Source organism: Oncorhynchus tshawytscha, linkage group LG18 (assembly GCF_018296145.1).
Source record: "Oncorhynchus tshawytscha isolate Ot180627B linkage group LG18, Otsh_v2.0, whole genome shotgun sequence".
Lineage (NCBI taxonomy): Eukaryota > Metazoa > Chordata > Actinopteri > Salmoniformes > Salmonidae > Oncorhynchus > Oncorhynchus tshawytscha.
This window is the reverse complement of record NC_056446.1, coordinates 13,554,815-13,570,554: the sequence shown is the minus strand read 5'-3', so window position 1 is coordinate 13,570,554 and position 15,740 is coordinate 13,554,815. Positions and strand designations below refer to the sequence as shown.

At 41.6% G+C, this 15,740-nt stretch overlaps 1 protein-coding gene across 4 annotated transcripts in view; it reads right to left on the bottom strand.

The window, feature by feature from the left end:
- The window catches only part of LOC112217528 (tyrosine-protein kinase Fyn), a 71,078-nt gene that overhangs the window by 54,832 nt on the left and 506 nt on the right, over positions 1–15,740 (bottom strand). The gene's annotated exons all lie outside the window — the stretch shown is intronic.

Sequence of the window (15,740 nt, the reverse complement as noted above, 5' to 3'; positions counted from 1 at the left end):
CGGGTATGAGAATAAAAGGTGAGATATTATTTTGTCTCTGAAGTTTGGTTGTGTGTAATTCCCCAGTTTGTGTAGAGTCTATATATTCTGGCTGTATTGGAGCATGTGTCATGTCATTAACTGGCATGCACGTGTACACACATATACATGCGCACGCACAAACGGACTTCATTCCTACACCCCATACTGTGATACAAACACTTTGGGAACAGCATTTTTCAATTAAAAAAAAACTCACAAATCAGGCTAAAAGGAATAGATACTGATTTAGATAGTGAGGCCAGATGAAATTGGTGGGCAGAAAATATGAGAGTTCCCCGTCGTGTGAGGCAGCTTCAGTAGTTAATTACCTCTGTCTGACGGTGGCTGGCCACACAGACAGACAGACCTTGCTGGCAGAGAACAGAGAATGGGCTAGTAGAGACAGGCAATAATCATGTTTGACATTCTCACTCCTCCTTCAGACTTTCCTTGACCCATTGACCCATACTGTTGTTCTGGGATGGTCATGACGTCACATATTGGAGCCATTCCATTATCCTGCAGATATCACAGACCGATGGCTGAGAGCTATTCAAAGGCTGCTATTTAACATAAAGGATTAAATGACATGCAAATGTGAAAAGGATATCAGTTTGTCAAAACCCTGCAAACATTTAGAAGTCTAATTTGGAGATAGAGGGACAAAAAAAAACAAGTACCCTCATTCAGTAGCATTCTGTTTTGCCAGACACCATTATTGAGGGTTTGCTGAGCGATCATATTTTGGGGCGTATATGTGGAGGAAACATTGGGAGTCCCAAAAATATACTGGCAGTGCCCTATGTGTGGAAGTGAAGCGGGATTTTCGTCCACATGCGTGCTCTCTTTCTCTATCGAACATAATGGGGCTGAGGCTGAGGCCTGCGGGGGAGAGCATTCAGCCACACACAGATCACATGACTGGCCGGGCACAGCGAGCTCAGTCATTCTTACTGTCGCTCTTTACTGAGTGGAGAGCAGACAAAAGCTACGGCTGATACAGTGGCTCTGCAGAGGAGGAGGAGCTCTCCATTCACAGCCTGCTGGGTAGGTACTAAAGCAGGGGCACGTATTATACAGCCTGAGAGATAGTAACCACAGCCCAGCCCCAATCTCCATCTATACTCTCGTATAATGCACACCAAGTTAATACCATGGCTTACCTCCAAAGGCAAGGGACTAGTCACTTATCCATTTCAATGGCAGCTGTATCTACAGTATGTCCTTTGACAGATGTGGACTTTGATTGACAGGTCAGGAATGGATGTGAGGAGACAGCCTTCACATGGAGGCTCTCTGGCTGCGTCTATTCCTTATATAGTGCAGTACTTGTGATCAGAGCCCTATGGAACCTGGTCAAAAGTAGTGCACTATACAGTACCAGTCAAAAGTTTGGACACACCTACTCATTCAAGGGTTTTTCTTTATTTGTATTATTTTCTACATTGTAGAATAATAGTGAAGACATCAAAACTATGAAATAACACAAATGGAATCATATAGGAACCAAAAAAAGTGTTGAATATGAAATACATATTTTTGATTGGTTTAAGATTCTTCAAAGTAGCCAACCTTTGCCTTGATGACAGCTTTGCACACTCTTGACATTCTCTCAACCAGCTTCACCTGGAATGCTTTTCCAACAGTCCTGAAGGAGATCCCACATGCTGAGCACTTGTTGGCTGCTTTTCCTTCACTCTGCGGTCCAACTCATCCCAAACCATCTCGATTGGGTTGAGGTCGGGTGATTGTGGAGGCCAGGTCATCTAATGTAGCACTCCATCACTCTCAACCTTCGTCAAATAGCCCTTACACAGCCTGGAGGTGTGTTTGGGGGTCATTGTTCTGTTGAAAAACAAATGATAGTCCCACTAAGCCCAAACCAGATGGGATGGCATATCGCTGCAGAATGCTGTAATAGCAGTTGATGAACAGTTGATGTTGAGATGTGTCTGTTACTTGAATTCTGTAAAGCATTTATTTGGGCCGTAATCTGAGATGCAGTTAACTGCTGATTTCTGAGGCTGGTAACTCTAATGAACTTCTTTAGCAGAGGTAACTCCGGGTCTTCCTTTCCTGTGGCGGTCCTCATGAGAGTCAGTTTCATCATAGCGCTTAATGTTTTTTTGCGTCTGCACTTGAAGAAACCTTCAAAGTTCTTGAAATCTTCTTGATTGACTGACCTTCATGTCTTAAAGTAATGACGGACTGTTGTTTCTCTTTGCTTATTTGAGCTGTTCTTGCCATAATATGGACTTGGTCTTTTACCAAATAGCTTTATTTATTTATTTATTTTTATTTTTTAAAATATCTTTTGTATACCACCCCAACCGTGTCACAACACAACTGATTGGCTCAAACGCATTAAGAAGGAAAGAAATTCCACAAATTAACTTAAGGCACACCTGTTAATTGAAATGCATTCCAGGTGACTACCTCATGAAGCTGGTTGAGAAAATGCCAAGAGCATGCAAAGCATTAATCAAGGCAAAGGGTGGCTACTTTAAAGTAATAAAATATATTTTGATTTGTTTAACACTTTTTTGGTTTCTTCATGATTCAATATGTGTTGTTTCATAGTTGATGTCTTCACTATTATTTTACAATATAGAAAATAGTAAAAATAAATAAGTACCCTGGAATGTAGAGTGTTTATACAGACAGAGTGGAGACAATGTATTACAATGAATGAAAAGGTTAGAGTTTAAAGACATTTTGGATGACGAATCACTGTAGCCTATACCCCAATGAGACCTCCCATTAACCTAGAAATTTGCAACAAAAGGGCCAGGTTTGTAATGGTCACCACTGAATATGTAACACAATTATGAGATAATGAAATTCCTTCAAAATGACTTGCAGAGGAAGTGTTTTTTTAATTTGATTTTTTATAATTTATAAACCCATATTACTTCCAGCTCTGTTGCTGCTCTCCCACTACAGTAATTAAAGAGAAAGAAATTAACATTAACAATGGCTTAAGGCCCCTTTGACGTTTACGGAGCTTCCTCAAGGTAAAGCTCTATACTTCTGTCAATATTGCTTTATCCACTGGCAATGACGGGGAATTTAAAGGGGCATATTGAGGGCCTAGGCCTGGTGCTCCAGCCAGGAGGCCGGGGTGATGCCAGGATGAGCAATCGTCTCCTTTGTCGGCCCCCCCAGCCAGCAGCAGCTGCATCAGCATTGCAGAGAAATGACACTGCAGAGAGGCAACAGAGAGGAGGGGTGGGGAGCATGGAGGGCAGACAGGCATTCCTCAGAGACAGTTTAACTGCTACCTGTTGTACAGTTCTACTGTACAAGTGTATATCACTATATAGTAGTACAGTAGAGTATGGGAGGCCAGACAGGCACCACTCAGACAATGTTTAACTGTTTCAAATGTGGCACAAATCCAATGTAAGTAAATGGTACCTATATTAGCATTTCCATGCCTCATGTCCAAATCACCCTAAAATATCTAAAAATGTATTGTGTAACTCAATTATGTTACTTATAGAGGATTTGGATATGAAGTGTGAAAATGCTCATATTTGATTGGATTTGTGCCACTAATGCTAAAAAGTTAGCATTTGAAACAGTGGCCAGGTAAACAAAACCAAAGCCTGGGTTACTGTCGTAGCTTGTCACAAGCTGCTTACAGGGTAAGAAAACCAATATGTAATTTTGTAATTTGGATGAACTATCCCTTTAACAATGGGGTGGGGGGTTCTTTATAAAATAATTACCTAGTAGCAGGAACAGCACCATCCAGTGGTCAGAGCCTGGTAATATCAAGATGTAGGATAGCCTATTCATTGATGGAAATACCAGATGATGTAAATAGATTTGACCGGTCATGCTTATTGGTCTATGGGTTGCATAATTTAGTGGAATTAAATTGCCGGGTGTATATATTCATTGTGTAACTTCCATGACTAATTTCTCTGAACAGACAAAAACTAAAATCCACTGAGAATACATAACATAAGATGAAGAAACAATACTCCTAGCCGCAGCTCCATACTACTTGTCAAACATGGAGAACTGATACTTTATACCCGTTATTGGGGTGGGATTGGAATGGGGTGTGGAGGTTCCGTGGATGGCTTTAGGCCACTTCCTTGGATTCCTCATGTCGTTTTCATTGTTAGAAAAAAAGTTTGGTCCAAATAGGACGTACGGTACTATAATTATTGAATATTATATGAAATCATATCAATTAAAATGGCCTATTTGGGTGAAATATATTTCAACAAATAATGATTCTGGAATGCTTATCTTATCGGTTTATAACTACAGAAACGATTCCATAACAATCTGAGGTGGCTGGTGTCATGGCTTACTGAAATGACATGGAACGACCCATATGCATGACATTAAACACAGCTAGCACATTCATAGGATTAATTAAATATTCATTCAAAAAAAATATAAAAAAATCCTGGGCCACAGACACACAGCAGACTTTTGTTTTCCCTTGAAAATGCAGACATCAGGGCAGCATATCATCATTAATAAATGACCAAACATAGTATACTGTATTCTCTTTTCATTATCTTTTTCAATGGAGAGAGCACCACCCTCATGATTCACACCTTATTATGGCGGGGGAAAATGACACTATGTATTTTTATTTCACCAGGTAGGCCAGTTGAGAACAAGTTCTCATTTACAACTGCGACCTGGCCAAGATAAAGCAAAGCAGTGCGACAAAAACAACACAGAGTTACACATGGGATAAACAAACGTACAGTCAATAACACAATAGAAAAATCTATATACACTGTGTGCAAATTTAGCATTAACACCGGAGTGGTAGATGTGCAGATGATGATGTGCAAGTAGAGATACTGGAGTGCAAAAGAGCAAGAATAAATAACAATATGGGGATGAGGTAGTTGGGTGGGCTATTTACAGATGGGCTGTGTATAGGTGCAGTGATCGGTAAGCTGCTCTGACAGCTGATGCTTAAAGTTAGTGAGGGAGATATAAGTCTCCAGTTTCAGTGATTTTTGTAATTCGTTCCAGTCATTGGCAGCAGAGAACTGGAAGGAAAGGCGGCCAAAGGAAGAGTTGGCTTTGGGGATGACGAGTGAAATATACCTGCTGAAGCGCGTGCGATGAGTGGGTGTTGCTATGGTGACCAGTGAGCTGAGATAAGGCGGGGCTTTACCTAGCAAAGACTTGTCGATGACATGGAGCCAGTGGGTTTGGCGACGAATATGAAGCCGAGGGCCAGCCAACGAGAGATTACAGGTCGCAGCATACTACGAGAGCATACGACTCAAACGTTTCCAATTGAAAGCCTATTTCGTTAAGTTACATGTCCGAGTCATACATATCACAACATACACAGGCACACAATCTTACCACCCACAATATGTTACACTGATATCATTTCATATGCAAAGTCTTTAGGAGAGAGAAATCGTCCTGCCATTCAACAAAGGACGAAGCATTCCCTATATACAATCCAACACAAGGCAATATGAAGTCTAACATCGATTCACAAAGTAATAAAGGGAAAACCCTTGGTTTTCATTTTCTCTTCATTTTCCACAGGAAATATTTTGTGTGCTCTCCCAGCTGCGTGTAAATCCCCACGAGGATGGGATGGAGATTTAGCTTGTTGTTTCCCGACAGCAGCATATGGCAGAAACCTGCTATGAGAACCTATCATTGCTGCCTCAGTACTTGTGCAGTGCTAAGAACATTTAGGCTGGTGGTTGGTAGAATCCATGTACTTATTTAGCAATATAATCTTAAATATAGTCTTGCCAGTTTGCATCATAAGAGCGCCATTAGGACTGCAAAGCTCCTGAATGCAGACCTTTATTGAAGATGAAAGGTACGGTACATTGGAGTTTGAGAGATTAAATATGAGAGAGAGAGAGAGCGAGATTAAAATAGAAACAGTTCGGGACACTATTAGGGGAATCCCTGGCTCTGTGCTGATGCTCTCAAACCAATTTAAAATACATTTTAAAAAACAGCACATTTCCTTGAATGATATGTATAGTCAGTTACCACTTAGTGACACCACACCAGTGTATAGGCTATTTCTGCTTTCACTGTAAACCTCTTTCAGTACCAAGAAATCACTAGTTTCCTTCCCCGGGCAACAAAACCACAAGCAAGCACACACACACACACACACACACACACACACACACACACACCAGGGTTTCCATTAGCCAGTAATAATCAGCTTTTGGCAACAACAAAAAAAGAAAGAAAAGCAGATTAATAAAATTGGCCCTGGGCAACTGTCTGGGAGAAGAAAAAATCTGATTGCAAAAATAATGCTTTTTTAGCCTATTCATTAATGGAAATACCAGTTGATGGAAATACATTTAACAGGTCATGCTTATCGGTCTATGGGTTGCATCATTTAGTGGAATTAAATTGGCGGGTGTATATATTCGTTATGTAACTTATTTATCACAGGCGCATAGTACAGAGCCTTTGAGAGGATGACAGCGTTTTTAGAAGCCCAATCATCACGCAACAATTCTACTGTAAATGCAATCATGTGTTAAATTGTTTTTGGGCCCCGATTAAAATAAGCTACTATTTTTATTTCTCAATTGGTAATTGAAGCGTGTTTCCCATTCGCAGAGGCAACATAAGGCAGACTTCCTCAGCGCGTCACACACCACTTTGCAATGAGCTGGAGGCAGTGTCCATTTTGAAAACATATGACCAAAAATATAAACACAACACGGAACAATTTCAAAAGATTTTACTGAGTTACAGTTCATATAAGGAAATCAGTCAATTTAAATAAATAAATTAGGCCCTAATCTGTGGATTTTACATGATTGGGAATACAGATATGCATCTGTTGGTCACAGATACCTTAACAAAAAAGGTAGGGGTGTGGATCAGAAAACCAGTCAGTAAATGGTGTGACCACCGTTTGCCTCATGCAGCGTGACACATCTCCTTCGCATAGAGTTGATCAAGCTGTTGATTGTGTCCTGTGGAATGTTGTCCCACTCCTCTTCAATGGCTGTGTGAAGTTGCTGGATATTGTCGAGAACTGGAACACGCTGCCTGGTGAGTACGCAGGCCATGGAAGAACTGGGAAATGTTCAGCTTCCTGAGACACCCTGATCTGTTTCGCCTGTCTTGTGCTCGTCTCCACCTCCACCAGGTGTCTCCCATTTGTCCCCATTATCTCCTGTGTATTTATACCTGCATTTTCTGTTTGTCTGTTGCCAGTTTGTCTTTTCCCGTCAAGTCCTACCAGCGTGTTTTCCCAGTTTCGAGTTGCTATTTTCTAATCCTCCCGGTTTTGACCATTCTGCCTGCCCTGAGCCTGCCTGCCGTTCTGTACCCTTCTGACACTGCCCTGGATTACTGACCTCTGCCTGACCTAAGCCTGCCTGCCGTTCTGTACCTTACTGACATTGCCCTGGATTAATGACCTCTGTCAGCCCTTGACCTGTCGTTTGCCTGCCCCCTGTTTGATAAACATCTGTGATTCGAACTGTCTGCATCGGAGTCTTATCCTGAGTCCTGATACTTCCAGGAATTGTGTACAGATCCTTGCAACATGGGGCTGTGCATTATCATGCTGAAACATGAGGGGATGGTGGCAGATGTTTGACATGACAATGGGCCTTAGGATCTCACCACGGTATCTCTGTGCATTCAAATTGCCATCTATAAAATGCAATTGTGTTCGGTGTTCGTTGTCCATAGCTTATGCCTGCCAATACCATAACCCCACCATGGAGCACTTTGTTCACAACGATGACATCACCAAACCGCTTGCCCACACGACGCCATACGTGGTCTGTCAAATTCTCTAAAATGACATTGGAGGCGGCTTATGGTAGAGAAATTAACATTACATTCTCTGGCAAGAGCTCTGGTGGACATTCCTGCAGTCAGCATGCCAATTGCACACTTCCTTTCAAACTTGAGACATCTGTGGCATTGTGTTATGTGACAAAACTGCACATTTTAGAGTGGCCTTCTGTCCCCAGCAAAAGGTGCCTCTGTGTAAGGATCATGTTTAATCAGCTTGTTGATATGCCACACCTGTCAGATGGATGGATTATCTTGGCAAGGGAAAAATCTTCAGTAACAGGGATGTAAACAAATTTGTGCACAATATTTGTGCAGATGGAACATTTCTGGGATCTTTAATTTCAGCTCATGAAACACAGGACCAGACCGACCATTACATGTTGCGTTTTATATTTTTGTTCAGTGTAGCTACATAATTTTTTGAAACCTGAATTTTTTTTTGCGAACAGTGATTGAGTTATATTATTAGCCTAAATTATGACTATCCAATCTACTCATCACATAAGTCTGCAAATGCGATGATGCATGGAATGCTTTATTGTAAAAGGTGCATTTATTATTATTTTTTGCATCCCAAACATGAAACTCACGTGCCGCCTATGCATAGGCTACTGTACATTACTCATCTTGTTGACGGAGAAAAGTCAATGCGGATAGTTATTATAACATCTTCAAAGTGCACGGGAAGGACACACGTCATTGCATCCTTGACTTGTATGTTGTGTTAAGACTAATTACCGTAATCTGAATGTGATTTCTGTCATTCTGAGCACCGTGGGAGGACGCCCTAATCAGGTTATGTACCCAATGCATATGGGTCCGGTAAATTTCTCAAAATGTCTGGTAAATTAAAATGCTGCCGGTCAAATGTCTGGTGACAAGAATTCATAATGGACCTCCCCCCCACACAGGTAGAGGTGGTGTGGGTGTTGATAAGGGACAGTGTCTGTGTGTGATATGATCTGGCTCTGGGGACTTGTTAGACAAACAGTCCAGCTAATTGAATTCCGCTTTGAAGGAATATTCCCAAGATGGCCATCTCCATGAGGCCTGAGCCAACCCTGTTTTGACAGGCTTTCATGCAAGCATATCAGTTGCATGCACATCATTTTATCCGATGATGTTAGTGCAACAATGACCCAGCGGCACATGCTTGGGTTTCAGTCATATTCTTTCCACCATGTTTCCTTTTGCGGTGGAGTCTACGAACTGTGAAGAAGTGAACACACCGGCCTTTCATATCACTAAAGTTAAAAATGCAAAAGCAGAAACGACACAAACATGCTTCTGGGGATTCACGTGGAGGAAATCATATGATCTCCTAGCTTCACATGTGGACGCAGGAGGCTGCTGAGGGGAGGACGGCTCATAATGAAGTCTTGAATGGAGTAAATGGAATGGTATCAAATCAAACTTTATTTACACAGCACATTTCAGAAGTGGAATGCAACGGAATGGTGTTTTACAGGAAAATAAAATCATAAAAAACTCAAATAAAAGCGGAAATATTTACTACATAATTAACGAGGTAAAAAAAAATTAAGAAAAGCAAAGCTAAAAATATGTGTTTTAAGATCTCTTTTAAATATGTCCACAGTTTCGGGTTTTCTGGACAGCTATTCCAGAGGCTTGGGGCATAGTAACTAATGGCTGCCTCTCCATGCCTCTTGGTCCTAGGCTTTGGGGTAGTTAAAAGGTCAGTGCCAGAGGACCTGAGGGACCTACTGGGTACATAACTTAAAAACATGTCTGACATGTATTGGAGTGCACAAATGTGGATTGACTTACAGTGGCAAGAAAAAGTATGTGAACCCTTTGAAATTACCTGGATTTCTGCATAAATTAGTCATACAAATGTGATCTGATCTTCATCTTAGTCACAACAATAGACAAACATAGTGTGCTTAAGTATGTGAACCTCGGGGCTAATGACTTTTCCAAAAGCTAATTGGAGTCAGGAGTCAGCTAACCTGGAGTCCAATATATGAGACAAGATTGGAGATGCTGGTTATAGCTGCCCTGCCCTATAAAAAACACTCATAAAAATTTGAGTTTGCTATTCACAAGAGGCAATGCCTGATGTGAACCATGCCTCGAACAAAAGAGATCTCAGAAGACCTAAGATTAAGAATTGTTGACTTGCATAAAGCTGAAAAGGGTTACAAAAGTATCTCTAAAAGCATTGATGTTCATCAGTCCACAGTAAGACAAATTGTCTATATATGGAGAAAGTTCAGCACTGTTGCTACTCTCCCTAGGAGTGACTGTCCTGCAAAGATGACTGCAAGAGCACAGTGCAGAATGCTCAATGAGGTTAAGAAGAATCCTAGAGTGTCAGCTAAAGACTTACAGAACTCTCTGGAACATGCTAACATTTCTGTTGACGAGTCTACGATATGTAAAACACTAAACAAGAATGGTGTTCATGGGAGGACACCACGGAAGAAGCCACTGCTGTCCAAAAAAACCATTGTTGCACAGCAAAAGAGCACCTGGATGTTCCACAGCGCTTCTGGCAAAATATTCTGTGGACAGATGAAACTAAAGTTGAGCTGTTTGGAAGGAACACACAACACTATGTGTGGAGAAAAAAAGGCCCAGCACACCAACATCAAAACTTCATCCCAACTGTAAAGTATGGTGGAGGGAGCATCATGGTTTGGGGCTGCTTTGCTGCCCCAGGGCCTGCACAGCTTGTTGTCATCGACGGAAAAATAAATTCCCAAGTTTATCAAGACATTTTGCAGGAGAATGTAAGGCTATCTGTCTGCGAATTGAAGCTCAACAGAAGTTAAGTGATGCAACAGGACAACGACCCAAAACACAGAAGTAAATCAACAACACAATGGCTTCAACAGAAGAAAATACATCTTCTGGAGTGGCCCAGTCAGACTCCTGACCTCAATCCGATTTAAAATGCTGTGGCATGACCTCGAGAGCGGCTCACACCAGACATCCTAAGAATATTGCTGAACTGAAACAGTTTTGTAAAGATGAACGGTCCAAAATCCCTCCTGACCGCTGTGCAGGTATGATCCGCAACTACACTGTGAATGTTTACCCGGTGTGTTCAATAAAGACATGAAAACGTAGAATTGTTGGTGTGTTATTAGTTTAAGCAGACTGTGCTTGTCTATTGTTATGACGTAGATGAAGATCAGATCAAATTTTATGCAGAAATCCAGGTAATTCCAAAGGGTTCACATACTGTACTTTTTCTTGCCACTGTAAAAACCAATAGAAGAATCTTAAAATGAATGATAAAACTCACAGGCAGCCAGTACAGAGTAGAGGTTGACCGATTATGATTTTCCAACGCCGATACCGATACCGATTATTGGAGGACAAAAAAGCCAGTCAGACTGCTCTATCAAATCATAGACTTAATTATAACATAATAACACACAGAAAAACGAGCCTTAGGTAATTAATATGGTCGAATCCGGAAACTATCATCTCGAAAACAAGACGTTTATTCTTTCAGTGAAATACGGAACCGTTCCGTATTTTATCTAACGGGTGGCATCCATCAGTCTAAACATTCCTGTTACATTGCACAACCTTTAATGTTATGTCATAATGGCAAAGTAGTTTGCAATGAGCCAGCCGGCCCAAACTGTTGCATATACCCTGACTCTGCGTGCAATGAAAGCAAGAGAAGTGACACAATTTCACCTGGTTAATATTGCCTGCTAACCTGGATTTCTTTTAGCTAAATATGCAGGTTTAAAAATATATACTTCTTTGTATTGATTTTAAGAAAGGCATTGGTGTTTATGGTTAGGTACACGTTGGAGCAACGACAGTCCTTTTAGGACACGCTAGATAAACTAGTAATATCATCAACCATGTGTAGTTATAACTAGTGATTATGATTGATTAAGTTTAATGCTAGCTAGCAACTTACCTTGGCTTCTCACTGCATTCGTTTAACAGGCTCCTCATGAGGCAGGTGGTTAGAGCGTTGGACTAGTTAACCGTAAGGTTGTAAGATTGAATCCCTGAGTTGACAAGGTAAAAATCTGTCGTTCTGCCCCTGAACAAGGCAGTTAACCCACCGTTCCTAGGCCGTCATTGAAAATAAGAATGTGATCTTAACTGACTTCCCTAGTTAAATACAGATGAAATAAAGGTGTAAAAATAGTAAATAAATAAAATATTAAAATAAATAAAAAAATTGTCAAAATCGACATCCAAAATTACCGATTTCCGAGTGTTATGAAAACTTGAAATCTGCCCTAATTAATCGTCCATTCCGATTAATCGGTCGACCTCTAGTACAGAGACCTTAAAACCGCTGTACTGTGTGCTCTCCATCTGGTCTTGGTCAGTACCCACGCTGCAGCATTCTGTAGGTTTTCCAGTTGACCAATGGCTTTCTTGGGTAGACCAGACAGGAGAGCATTACAGTAGTCAAGCCTGCTTGTAATAAAAGCATGGATGAGTCACTGTATCAGCCTGAGAGAGAAACGGCTGTGACTTGGCAATGTTCCTCAGGTGGTAAAAACCTATTTTGGTCACATTCCTAATGTTTGATGTGTTCGATACCATTCCATTGATTTGTTCCAGTGATTACTATGAGCCTGTCCTCCCCAATTAAGGCGCCACCAGCCGCCTGTGATGTCAACATACACCCCTAGTGAAGCTGTCATACTCTGGATTCATCCATGGTTAAACATTTACTCATCTGTAAAAATCTGTTAATTCTAGCCCATCAGTACGTCAGTGTAAACCACACAATCGGAACAAAAAAACTGTAAAACACAGAGACAGATTTCATCTCCCCACACTAGATTTGTCACACAAATGGCATCATTGTTGTTGTGTGTGACCTTCGGAGCACTGGGCTGATGCTGAGCACAGAGCGGCTACTGAGCTCTGAGGTTAGGGGGATGACCCACGCGTGAGCCCCACATCGGACCGAACGTGGGCTTAGAGCAGAACAGCAGCTATGCGATGACATCAGCACTGAACACAACACAGGCCCCTGGTCATGGCCCTTTCAAAATGGCCTCTGCTATTTGAGGAGAGGGCGAGGCGACAGGAAATGTCACACAGAAGACCGTGACTACAGTGGCCCCAACCAGATTGTCAAAATAGAGTAGAAAGTGGTTGGGTTGTGTTATGCACATCCAACTAGCATAAATCCAGCCAAAATGACAATACAAAGACCTGGATTGATTTAGCTAACAAAGGTGGCGATGTTGGGCAAGATATGAACCAAAGCATCCCAGTTCAAATGAAAGCACCTGAAAAGTACAAAAACCCAGTCCAAAGAAGCGACTGTGTAGCGTGATTTACTGTATGAGCAAGTCAGAGCAGTTTTGTCTCTCTGTGGTGCGACAGCAGAGAGTAGCAGCATGCCATGCTGTCACAGGATCAACAGTGAGCAGCAACATGGTGGTTTGGCAGCTCTCTCTCTCCAGCAGAAGAATGGGAGTGAATGGGAGAAAGTGTACAGTTCTGTATCTCTGACTTACAAACTGCACTGTATGCAGACTGACTGGGAGTGGGCTCCAGGTGGCAAATTACACAGAGGAAAATGCTCTGCATACCTCATTACTATCAGGTTAAATTACCCAAAAGAGCTCACCTCTGTAGGGAAGTTCATTATGACAAGAGCAGCATGCACTTGCTCTTTCCAAGCTGAAACTTCTACAAGGACAACAGTGGCTAAAATGCATTATGGAAAAGTCCAAACCTTTTTTTCAAAACATTAAGGAATATTGAAGAGAGAGGAGGGAATATTTGCTCTATCTTGTGCTGAAATTAGACAAAACAAACCTCATCCGTGTACATCGGGGAGGGGCAAATTTGATGGGGGTGGGGGCCGCAAGATAATCTGAACTCATCATGAGGGGCCTCAGTTGCTCCCGAGTCTGCGTACCCACATGTGCAAAAGAGGGCCGCCGCCCATGGAACGTAACCTTGTGAACCACGTTGAGTTGGTGTGTGTGTGGCTTCTATGTAAGATGATATTTCAACATGAGCAGGGATTTCTGTAGTTTCCAAGGTTACCATTGTGTATCCTGCAAAAAAAAAAAAAAAAAACGCAGGAGCACCTTGCAGACAGCTTTTTACACACCAAACAATTACATTATGCATCCATGCCTGGCACCTGAAATCAAGCCGGCAATATAGGCCTATGTTCTGCAATTGTAATACGAGTACAACTGTTCTGTGAAAGACTTGCAGTAAGTTTAGTCAGCGAGTTGCCGTGCCAACCCAAGTCATTGGTCAAAAACCAACAGATACAGGAACTCTGGACGTTGGGAGAATAGTACAAGCCTAGGCGAGTTGTCTTAACATTCTTAGCTTTAGTAAAAGAAAACAATAACACATTTGAGAGAGTTATTCACAGCAATACTGAAGAGCAGCATATGTGATGTGTAGCCCAAGGGTTAGTGAAGAATTAAGCAACTTGTCTCGCCATCAACTAAGATGATGGAGAGACCAGATACAATCGTCCCGACATCAACTACCGTACCGGAAAAAACAACTGTAACGTTTGGTAGAGGAGGAATATTGATCTGGGGCTGTTTTTCATGGTTCGGGCTAGGCCCATTAGTTCAGTGAAGGGAAATCTTAATGCTATAGCATACAATGATGTGACATTAAAGACGATTCTGTGCTTCCAACTTCGTGGCAACAGTTTGCGGAAGGCCCTTTCCTGTTTCAGCATGACAATGTCCCCGTGCACAAAGTGAGGTCCATACAGAGATGGTTTATTGACATCGGTGTGGACGAATTTGACTGGCCAACACAGGGCCCTGACCTCAACCCCATCGAACACTTTCGGGATGAACTGGAACGCTGACTGCGAGCCAGGCTTAAATCACCCAAAATCAATGCCCTAACCTCACTAATGCTCTTGTGGCTGAATGGAAGCAAGTCCCCGCAGCAATGTTCCAACATCTAGTGGAAAGCCTTCCCAGATGAGTGGAGGCTGTTATAGCAGCATAGCAGCTGGCAACTCCATTTTTACACCGATGATTTTGGAATGAGATGTTCGACAAGAAAGTGTCCACATATTTTTGGTAATGTAGTGTATCTAACCGGTCTTTGACAGGGTATGGAGGAAATGGACCAAATATGGCTTGGTATGGCATCTGACCTTTGTTGACAAGTAGTTAAAGAATAAGAAACTAACAATACAACAGTACTCCCATTTGGTAAGGTAAGCATAATGCAAAACAATGAAAATGTATTGGCCTATGTAAACTAGGCCACAGCTATGTAATACACAACCTGTTACTATGTCTGCGACCTGTACTGTACAGAGGAATTATCGTAAGTGCATTCATGACTTGATTTTTTAGGAAGGATGCCTTGTATTGTATTGATAGAAGAATGTGGAGGTCAACCAGCACAACTGACCCCAACTAACAAAGGAAAGTGGCAACCAATTTCACAACAACGGGTTGGTTTATTCTCAAAGACTGCATATTCTCAGGAGTATTCAATGGGGAGGTTACTATCCAACCCACTTCATGTAATTAAGATGATTTGAAATATGCATGAATAGCATTGTTATTCTGAATGAGTCATATCCAAGTCTTGTAATATTTCTAAATGATTGTAATGGAAAAAAGTGGGTCATCAACAAAATGCTGTGATGAACACAGAGTAAAGGATGTGAAGGAATACAAGTTGGCAACATACAGTACGACGGTCTTCACAACCAAGTAATGGCAAGCTTGTTCACTGGTTGACTATAGCGCTTCACCATATAAAGACTCGTCAACCAATAGAAACCAATCAAGAAATCAACATTTGCTTCATTGTATCCTTCATCGTGATGCCATCTTTTATGAATGAATTGGGTAGAATGTTGATAGAGATGGTTATCACTAGGCTACTAGTGCTGTATGGTAAACAAATTCACCCAGCGGCTCAATGCGACAAGGCACGGAAGG